This window comes from Mustela putorius, unplaced genomic scaffold (genome assembly GCF_011764305.1).
Source record: "Mustela putorius furo isolate JIRA1106 unplaced genomic scaffold, ASM1176430v1.1 tig00003942_pilon_pilon_pilon, whole genome shotgun sequence".
Classification (NCBI taxonomy): domain Eukaryota; kingdom Metazoa; phylum Chordata; class Mammalia; order Carnivora; family Mustelidae; genus Mustela; species Mustela putorius.
Genome location: NW_025422087.1, coordinates 13750161 through 13760447, shown reverse-complemented (window position 1 = coordinate 13760447; position 10287 = coordinate 13750161). Strand labels below are relative to the sequence as shown.

The window sequence follows — 10287 nt, the reverse complement described above, 5'->3', positions numbered from 1 at the left end:
CTGAGCAATTTACACTACTAGATGGCAAAACTTTATATAAAGTTACAGCAATTAAGCCAGTATAGTATTAGCAGAAACTTTTGTCACCAAAAGCATAAAGATACACAAATGGACCAATAGAAAAAATGGAGGTTAGAAACAGACCCATAGATGTACAGGCCTTTAATTTTTGATAGTGACACCACACTGTACAACAAAGAGGATGGAATGGTCTTTTCAAAATGGTGCTGGACCATCTGGATATAAACATGGATAAACAAAATGAGCCTTGACCCCTACCTCACACCAGTTCCAAAACTAAATTTTAGGGTTGCCTGGCTGGCTCAGTAGGAAGGGCATGCAACACTGGGTCTCAGGGTCATGAGTTCAAGCCTCACATTGGGTGCAGAGATTACTTAAACAAATAAACTTAAAAAAAAAAAACTAAATTCTAGGAGGACTGTAGATATATCCTGGAAAGACAAGACACTGAAACTTCCAGACAGTATCTTAGGAGCATATCTTCATGCCCTTGAGGACAGGGAATGACTTCTAAAGTCAGACACAAAAAGCACAAACCATAAAGGGAACAATTGATGAATTGGATTTCATTAAGAACTTCTGCTTATCAAGACACCATTAAGAGAGCGAAAGCAAACCACACAGTGGGAGAAGTTTGCAGTACATGTATCCAACAAAGCACTCATATTCAGAATACATAAAGAACTCCACAAATCAATAAGAAAAAGGAAACAATTTTTAAAAGAGGGAGAAGCAAAAGACTTGAAAAGGCACTTCATAAAACAGAATATCCCAATGCCCCTGCTTAAAAGAATATATTTTATTCCTGAGACAGACAGGAATATATTCTCTAAAAAGAATATATTTTAATCATGATTAACATGATTAATCATCAGAAAAATGCAAATTAAAACTACAGTGAGGTGCCGCTGAGGTCCGGGCAATGTTCTATTTCATGACACGGGTCGTGGGCTCCTAGGAAACAATTCACTGAGTTGTACCTGTAAGGATTTGTGCACTCTTCTCTGTTTATTACACTTTCTTAACAATGTCTCCTAAAAAAAGAGACTTGAGAAATATCAACCAAATTTAATCTGTAGACCTTATTGGATATTGCTGCATACAAGCCAGCTGTTAAAAAAGAATTTGTAAGACTTGGGTCCATTAACTGCATATTTGATGATTATTAACAATTGTTTGTTTAGTTGAGATGATGGGTTTGCATCAATGTTTGCAACAAGAGTTCTCTTCATTTAGAGATACATACTGAAGTATAAATACACATACTATAAATAAAATAATACCTTGGATTTGTTTCAAAATAGTCCAAAGAGGGAGGAGTTGTAAGTAAATAGTAAGACAAGAACGGAGGAGTTGATGGAGGGCTGGTAGAGCTGGTAGAGCTAGACAGTGAGTACGTGGGGATCGCTGTACAGCTGACCCGTGAACAACATAAGGGTTGAGGGCATTGACTCCCCCCATAGTCAAGAATCCATATATAACCTTTAACATCCCTGAAGCTTAACTGCTGATAGCCTGCAGTTCACCGGAAGCCTTACCGATAACATAAATAGTCGATGGACACATATTTTGTATATTATATGGTATTATGCATTATAATGAAGTAAGCTGGAGAAAAGAAAATACCATTAAGATAATCATCAAGGGGGCACCTGGGTGGCTCAGTGGGTTAAGCCTCTGCCTTCGGCTCAGGTCACAATCTCAGGGTCCTGGGATTGAGCCCCGAGTCAGGCTCTCTGTTCAGCTTCCCCCGCCTCTCTCTCTGCCTGCTTCTCTGCCTACTCGTGATCTCTCTCTGTCAAATAAGTAAGTAAAATCTTTAAAAAAAAAAAAAAAAAGAAGAAGAAGAAGAAGAAGAAGAAAATCATCAGGAAGAGAACATACATTTACAGGACTGTGCTCAATTTATCAAAACATCTGCATCTAAGTGGAACTGCACAGTTCAAGGGTCAGCGGTGGTGGTCAACAGTGGTGCTCTACTTCTGTGTGTGTTTAAAATCTTGTATAGTAACACTTTTTTTTTTTTAAAGATTTTATTTTTATTTATTTGACAGAGATCACAAGCAGGTAGAGAGGCAGGCAGAGAGAGAGAGAGGAGGAAGCAGGCTCCCTGCTGAGCAGAGAGCCCGATGTGGGACTCAGTCCCAGGACCCTGAGATCATGACCTGAGCCGAAGGCAGAGGCTTAACCCTCTGAGCCACCCAGGCACCCAGTAACACTTTTTAAAGCAATAGCAAAGCAAGGTCTTGTGCTCTGGGGCTGTGACTCCTCTCTTCTACCCCTCCTGAACCGAATCAAATATTACATAGTGACAATGGAAATCATCAACATTGTACCCCTAGGCTACCAGGACCTCGAGACCTCAAGAAGTCATCTTGACCACTTCCTCCTCATCAAGCAGAGGATCTGAAACAGGAGGACTCATACCACATCTGCGCTGAGCTGCAGAGAAAACGGCGTGCCCCCCTCAGAGAAGGGGTTAAATGGGCAATATTTATTAGGGCCTCGGATATGAAAGAGCAATCAGTTATCCACACCCTTTGGGGGGGTATGCCAATGGAAGGTCTCTACACGGCCCAGGTGCCCTCCCTGGAAAAGCAGACCCCGAACAGGAGCCCCTGCAGCCTCCCTAAGCTAACCCTTCCTCTCCATCCCTAGATACTGACACTGTGCTGTCCAGCCTCATTCAGTGAGAGGTCTGGGGCTCCCTTAGCCCGCCGACTGGGCTGGAGCGGCTACTGGAGGAATCAACATTCCTGTATAAAACAATTCTGGCTCGTACTCCAGGATCCTGGACTTATATGAGCTTTCAGTCTAGAAGCCCTCATGAGACAGACAGGAACGGCTGCACACATAACCTGGCTGGGCCTCCTGACCCACTGTGGCACCCAGGAAGCCCTCTGGGGTTGGGGCTGGCCTCGTTCACTCACCACCTCTCAGGGAAGCCACTCGATTGAGAAGCACATCTCCAGGTTGCACCTAGCTCACTCTGCTTCCCTTCTGGGCAAAATGCTACATTTCAACAAGGGCCTCTCAGAGAAATGAACTGGCTCTCTGATTCCTGCTGTGGCTCCTGAAGCCCTCCCTCCAGGCTCACCTGTGAAGGTTTCACAGGCGGGAATAAGGATTCACACCCACTAAAAGGGCAAGGATAAAAAATCAATTTAAAGGACTTCCACCATTTCTTCTTCTGATCCTTAAGAACCTCAACAGTGGGTACTTCTCAGATTAATACCAGGCCTCTCTGAATAGCGTAGGGGTCACGCACCCAGCTCTCCCTCCATGTACCAGCCACATGACCTCTACTGTCCCATGCTTCAGTCTGTCACCTGTGAAATGCAGGTCGGTAACAGTACACACCTCACAAGGTTGTTGAGATTAAATAGTACAGTCTGTGTAGAGCACTTAAAACAATGCCTGGTGTTGGCCCTTAGCCATGACTCTAGGACTACAGAAGCCCCTGCTGAGAAGCTATGCCACTGCCAGAAAGAACAGGGAGGGTGGGCTCTCAGAAACCAAAGGAAGGAAACGGTTTTGCTGAAACTCTGTGGCTAAACCTTTCAAACACACCTATCTCCAGCTGTTAGCATACTTGCCACAGAACAGTGTTTGTCAATAATTTGGGGATAAAGAAAAAAATATTCTAAAAGGTCAGAGGTGTTGCAGGAAAAGTGGACATCCTTATATTTCAGAAATGCATACAGAAAGGCTGCTCCTCTGTATGAGGAGTAAAACCCTATTTGCACTCAAAGGGCCAGCAAGGCCCTGAACTGCCAGTCTTTTTTTTTTTTTTAAGACTTTATTTATTTGAGAGAGACAGTGAGCACAAGAAGAGTGGGGTGCAGACGGAGAGGGAGAAGCAGACTCCCCACTGAGTGAGAAGCTGAGGGCTGGATCCCACGACCCTGAGATCATGACCTAAGCCGATATCAAGAGTCAGACATATAACTGACTGAGCCACCCAGGCGCCCCTCAACGGCTAGTCTTGATTTAGCCTAGCACTGCTCCACACATCACAAAAAGCTAAGACCTTCGATTTCGCTCTTTTGTTATTAGTGACTGACATCCACGGGCTCATTCAAGCGAGTTTTTTTTTAATTGAGGCTATTATAATGCTTCACGTTTGCCTATACGTTTAGTATTATTTAATAAAAAGCATGACTTCCAAATAAAACTAATTAACTGAAGAGATCCAAAGAATTAAAATATTAAAATTTTTAAGTCTTGCCATTAGACCATTACTTCTATATGCCCTGTGCATACATTTTGAAAACATATTTTCTTGTGATTAGAATTTTTCTTAACACTCATAATTGTGTTTTACCATTGACTATTCTTTATGATTATCATAATGCCAGACGAATGAACAGCATATATGAAACTGAGAATGAGGAAGGCTGTCCAAAGGGCCTGTTGTCTACCCTGCAGACTCCAGGGACTATTAATTATTTAGCTACTTTTCAAAGTTAATAAATAGGAATGTCTTTTTGCCCTTTATTCCCCAGATGAATTTAACCAAATGAGGGAGAGGGTGTGTGTGCACAGAGCGAGCAATCTGAGGACACAGGGGTATAGGCAATGAAAAGGAGATATGAAAATATATATATATATATGTATATTTAATGTCAATTAAATATGCACAACACTGCTTTATGTGGCACATTTTTATTATGACTAAATTCTCATGAATATTTTGATGGTTTTTGAGTGTACTTCAAAAAACATGAGCACTTAAAAAACATCAATACAAAGAAAGAGAGCAAGATTAAAATGACACTTGAAAAAAATACTTATAGTTAGAAAATGCAAACACCAAAGTATCAAAGGGAAAAAATAGCCCCCTTCTCACCATTGTCCTACCCCCCAAAGCTTTATGCTTTTCTATCCTATCAGGAAAATAATGTATGCGTGTAAATTGATTTATTTATGAAAAGGAATCCTATCATGCAGTCTTGTGACATCCATTTTTTTACTTAATAACATATATGTATATATGTATGTGTATATATATATACACATATATATATATATATTTTTTTTTTTTTAAAGATTTTATTTATTTGAGAGAGCAAGCACATGCGGGTGGGAGGGGCAGAGGGAGAAGCAGCCTCCCAGCTGAGAAGGGAGTCCAATGCAGGGCTCCATCCCAGGACCCTGGAATCATGACCTGAGCTGAAGACAGACGCCTAACGACTGAGTCACTCCAGCGCCCCCTTAATAATGCATCTTAATGCCATTTCCAGATCAGCACAGGCCCCTGCTGCATTCTTTATGCTCTGACACCCAGTGTTTCAGGGAAGATATTTGCACACGAAGCTCAGCGTCCTATGTGGTGTTTCAGTGTGGCCAGACACCAAAGGGAGAGCAGAAAGCACAAGCCACTCCACGCTATCCCAGGTGCATGGCTGGAAAAGGACCATCTAGTTCCCTTGGCTCACTTCAGTTCCTTCAGAAAATCTCCGGAGACACCACCTTGAAAAAAGGGCTGCTTGCAGCCAAGGAAGGCAGACACTGCTCTCTGTTCATGTCTGAGAGGAAGGGTTCCTGTGGCAAAACAGGAGTCCTGCCCTTGCACTTAGATCTGCCTACTGTCACCCCCTCCACTGCCAGGCGTGTCCTGAAGGCTGGTAGAAGGAACGGAAGGTTTGGAGATGGGGAGCAGGCGTGGGCACTGGAGACATGCGTGGGACACCAGGCCGGTAGACTGCCAGGTTATTCCACAGGTACTGGAAGCTCCCCGCTCACGAAGACCAACAGGAAGCATGGCATTCATGGCTGCCGGCCCCAGGGGGTGCATGGCTGCCGGCAAGAAGGCCTCAGAAATATGAACAGTCACCATTTAGCTGCACCTACAGGATGATGATGTGTGCAGACGGAGAAACGACTCATTGGACCCCCACACCAACTCAGCAAGAAGGCCGGTGTCACCTTCTGCACCTACAGGATGGGATGTGTGCAGGGAAACGACTCACCCCTGGTCAGCGGGCCAAGTGTTCGGACTCCGAGCACTGCTCTTTCCTGCATTCTCTTTGTCCAGCCCCGCGCGCACCCCCAGACCCCCAGCAAGCTAGTCAAGCTCAGAACCTTCAACAAAGAGCCACGAGAGAAGCTAGAGAGTGAAAACATGCCCTCCCCAAGAATACCTGAGATCATGAAAACTACCTTTTCCTAAACAAAACTTTAATGAATTGAGTAATATTGATGTTGATAATTACCAGGCTGAGAAACCAAACTCACACCGCAACACAATAGTCTTTACTAGTTTTACAGAAACCTCTGTGTAAGGGGAACTAGGCTGACTCGGTCAGTGGAGCCTGCAACTCTTGGTTGTGGGGTTGTGAGTTCAAGCCCCATGGTGAGTGTACAGATCACTTAAAAATTTTAAGAATCTTAAAAAAAAAAAAAAAAAAGACATTTCTGGAGCACCTGGCTGGCTCAGTTGGTTAAGTGTCTGCCTTCAGCTCAGGTGACGATCTCAGAGTCCTGGGATTGAGCCTTGGGTCTGGGCTCCTCAGCAAAAAGTCTGCTTCTCCCTCTCCTCCCATCTTCCACCAACCCCGGCCCCCTGCCCCACCGTCATGTGTTCTCTCTCAAATAATTTTTTTAAAAAGAGACTTTTGTGAAAATGTGGTTTCACGTTTTATTATAAACACACATACCACCTCAGCTTTTTTTAATCTAGTAGTTCTTTAATTTTTCCAGTTAGACACTGCCTTGGACAGTACTAGTAATCTGCATTTCAGTATCTAACACTTAGGTCTTGTCTTTTTGTCAGTCAGGGCTGTCCTAAGTGAGTATTTTCTAAACTTTTTTGAGGATGTCCTACAGAAGAAATATATTTCGTTCTGTGAAGCATGTATGTCATTGAAACAAAACTTTCACAAAATCATAATTACCTTTCCTGTGTTTTACTTAGATATTTCCTATGCTTTTATACCTTTGGGGACAGAAATCAAGAGAGGCTCCTCTCTGCTGACTTGAAGAAGGGGTCTTAGTAAATTAGCAGAGATTACGAACAGCCTTCAGAACTGAAGGCCTTCGTAAGCGATACTCACACTGAGGGCCAAGAGCCTGGAAGTCAGGCAAGGCTCCCCTGGTGAGGCCCCAAAACGAGCCTGATCTTGAAAGCTGAGCTGGAATCAGAAGGGTAGAGACTCAGAAGTTGAAATGAACCCAGCACATATGGGGGACACTCACAAGGGGTTCATAAAGGGAGTGGTACGGGATAAAGTCAAAAAGAAAGCCTGAGCAATGTGTCCTTACTCTGTTCGGACCTCAGTTCCATCCTTCAGTCCTGGATGTTTCTGTTTTCAGAAATTCTCTTGGCTTTATTTTCTGGATCCACTTGTCAATTTTCCCACTTTTCCTCCCACTCCTTATGGCTTCCCTCAAGCCACAGGGATTCAGGAGAAGTTGATGACTGACAGCTCATGTGCTGTGTAGATGATAAATCTGGCTTTGCTCAAGTACTGAGCATATTTTAATAATAACCAAAATATTTCAGTTTGGATAGGAATGGATACCTTATCAGGCAGACTGAAACAACACGGTACTTGTCCTTTAGGAAGGAGCAGTTAAAACCTTGATGTGGATTATGGATTGGCCTACAGAAAAATAATCAGGCAGAAATCAAGAGGAAGGGGAAGATTAATGGGCATTTCACTTTACACAAAGAAAACATGGATGTTTCAATAAGGGAAGCTCAATTTTCTCCTGGATCCCAGAATCCACACCATATTTATAAATCTTCAATCTAGTTATTACTTGATTTTAATGGGCTTGTTAGACTAGCTGGAAACGTGGTTTTTACTATTTTCTACAGAGAAAATATTTTCCAACGTATCAAACTCAACGAGATTTTTTTTTTTTTAAAGATTTTATTTATTTATTTGTCAGAGACAGTGAGCACAGGCAGACAGAGTGGCAGGCAGAGGCAGAGGGAGAAGTAGGCTCCCTGCTGAGCAGGGAGCCCGATGTGGGACTTGATCCCAGGATGCTGGGATCATGACCTGAGCAGAAGGCAGCCGCTTAACCAACTGAGCCACCCAGGCGTCCCCTCAACAAGCTTTTAAAATACAATCCATTTTTACATTGGAGCTATCCATGCAGCAGCTCCTTTACAACTGTATATAAAAATTTTTTTTTGTAAAATTGAGTTAATGTATAAAATACTGCTTTATGCCAGGATAAAGATGTTAGTATTTCCTAAAATTTTAAAGAAAAAAAAAAAAAAAAGGAAGAAAAGAAAGCAAGCCTGAGGTCAGTCTGCAGAGAGCAAGACAGACTGGATTTCATCCTGGAGGTAATAATGCTCTGACAGTCTCCGATTGTGCAAAGAGCTATTCCATAATTGTGCATCTGCATGCGGACTTGAAGCTGGCTCTAAAAACACCTGGAGCTCAGTCACCAGGTTCTCCTGCTCTATTTCAGCAAGGAGAGAAATGTGTGCACACAGGTGTCATAAACTCAGAATTCTAACAAGAGTCTGGATCACACAAAAAAATAGAAAAGCCAGGACATACATATTAAGTTTAGACAGCAACTGAGCCATTTCTGTTTCTTTTCATCCTTTTACTTCTGTTAATGAAGTGTTGGCCTTATCTGCAGCAATCACTAAGTAATTATTTCCTTTACAAAAACTATACACTTTATTGAGAAGCGTGTCCTCAATACTGTTAGGAGCCTATCCAATAAATAACTTTCCAAAAATTTTGTATCAGCAGTAACACTTTTAATAATAAGGTTGTAAAGCACGCAGACACACAGGACCTCTGAAGGTGTCCAGCATCCAGTAATTCAGGCTCTGCTGGACACAATGACAGTGTCCTCTGATCCTCACCTAGCACTCTGTTGGTCTCAGGAGAATAAAAACATCCAGCGTGAGTCATCTTGCAATTACACCGCCACCTGGAAGCATATTTAAGAGATGAGAACTACAAAGGTGTACGCTCCTGCATCAGACTTCCTCTCCTCTCTTCCAGTCTGAGGATCAATAGAGCTCAGGATTCTTTCACTAATTTCTCATAAGCATCATTTTTTTAATCATTTTTCTAAATTTAAAGGGACTGTCTCCTAAGGCCTTCCTAAAGTTGCCTTGAGTTATTAACACTGCAAATTTCAGAACTAGAAGGTGCATCTGTTCAATTTACGTTTTTTTTCCCACACAAAACTACTTCAAAGGAAGATTTATTTTAATTTCAGAGAAAATGTTTGTACACAGGTATACATGCCACCAGCTACACATACCCCATCGTCTGGGGTAATGCAGACCCTTCACCCATGGTCAGGGTTCAGCCCAGTCTTTGTGGCTGCATTTCTGCATGCACACAAACGGGCACGTCACAGTGACACGGAACCATCACGTTTCACCTACAACTGTCAAGACGGGATCTCAAGCCGAGTCCAAACCCTACTCGGGATGCACGTTCGGTGGAGGTGGCTGGAAGGGAAAGAGGTTGCCCCCGGGCAGGTGCCCAAGACGAGGTGTCCGCGCCCATCCCGCTCTCCCGCAGTAGCCCACCTCCCCTGGCCGCGCGGCGCGGGCTCCGGTCTGCCCACCGCCCCAGACCTCGGCGGGCGGGCGGGCGGCCCGGCCGCGACGGCAGGGCGCCGCTCAGAAATTCGGGTTTCTCCAAACTAAGACAAGGAGGCTAGTCACCCCGATTTTGGTCCAGGTGACCTCTGGGTGAGCCGCCGGGGCTGCCCGCCCTGTGCCTCCATGGCCGGGTCTCGAAGACCCACCGCCCCCGACACTCCGGCCCCGGCCCCGACCCCCCTCAGCCGCAACCGAGACCCCGACCGGACGCGCTCGGACCCCGACCTCCGCAGACTCCGGCCTCCCTGACCCCCAGCCCCGACGACCCCGACTTCGGCCCGCGCCGACCCCCAGACTACTGCCCCAACCCCGGCCACGTACCCCTCGACCCGACCTGGCCCGCGTCCGCCCCGAACCCCCACTCCCGGGCCCCGACGCCCTCGACCCCGGATCCCGCGGACTCCCGCCGCGACCCCGGCCCGCGCCAACCCGAGCCGGGCCCGAGGCGGCCGCACTTACTCCTGACAGGGCGGCCGTCGGGGAGGCCGGGGTCCGGGGTCTGGGGGACAGGGTCGGGGCCAGGGCCGAGGTCGGGATCGCGGGTCGGGGTTGGGGCCGCCCGCTGCCCGCCGCCCGCCCCGAGGCCCCGCCGCCGCGCGCACGTGCCTCCTGACAGGCCCCCCATAGGTTCCATACCTGCCACCGGAAGTGAGTGAGGAGGGCAGTATAGG

General features: G+C 45.5%; 1 long non-coding RNA gene across 1 annotated transcript; it reads right to left on the bottom strand.

Annotated features, from left to right (window-relative positions):
* Window positions 1-8222: 8222 nt before the first annotated feature.
* Window positions 8223-10246, bottom strand: LOC101679902. Its single transcript, XR_006603569.1, has 2 exons — window positions 10076-10246; window positions 8223-8928 (listed from the first exon to the last, which is right to left on the bottom strand). It is a non-coding gene; the product is annotated as an uncharacterized LOC101679902 (long non-coding RNA).
* Window positions 10247-10287: the final 41 nt, after the last annotated feature.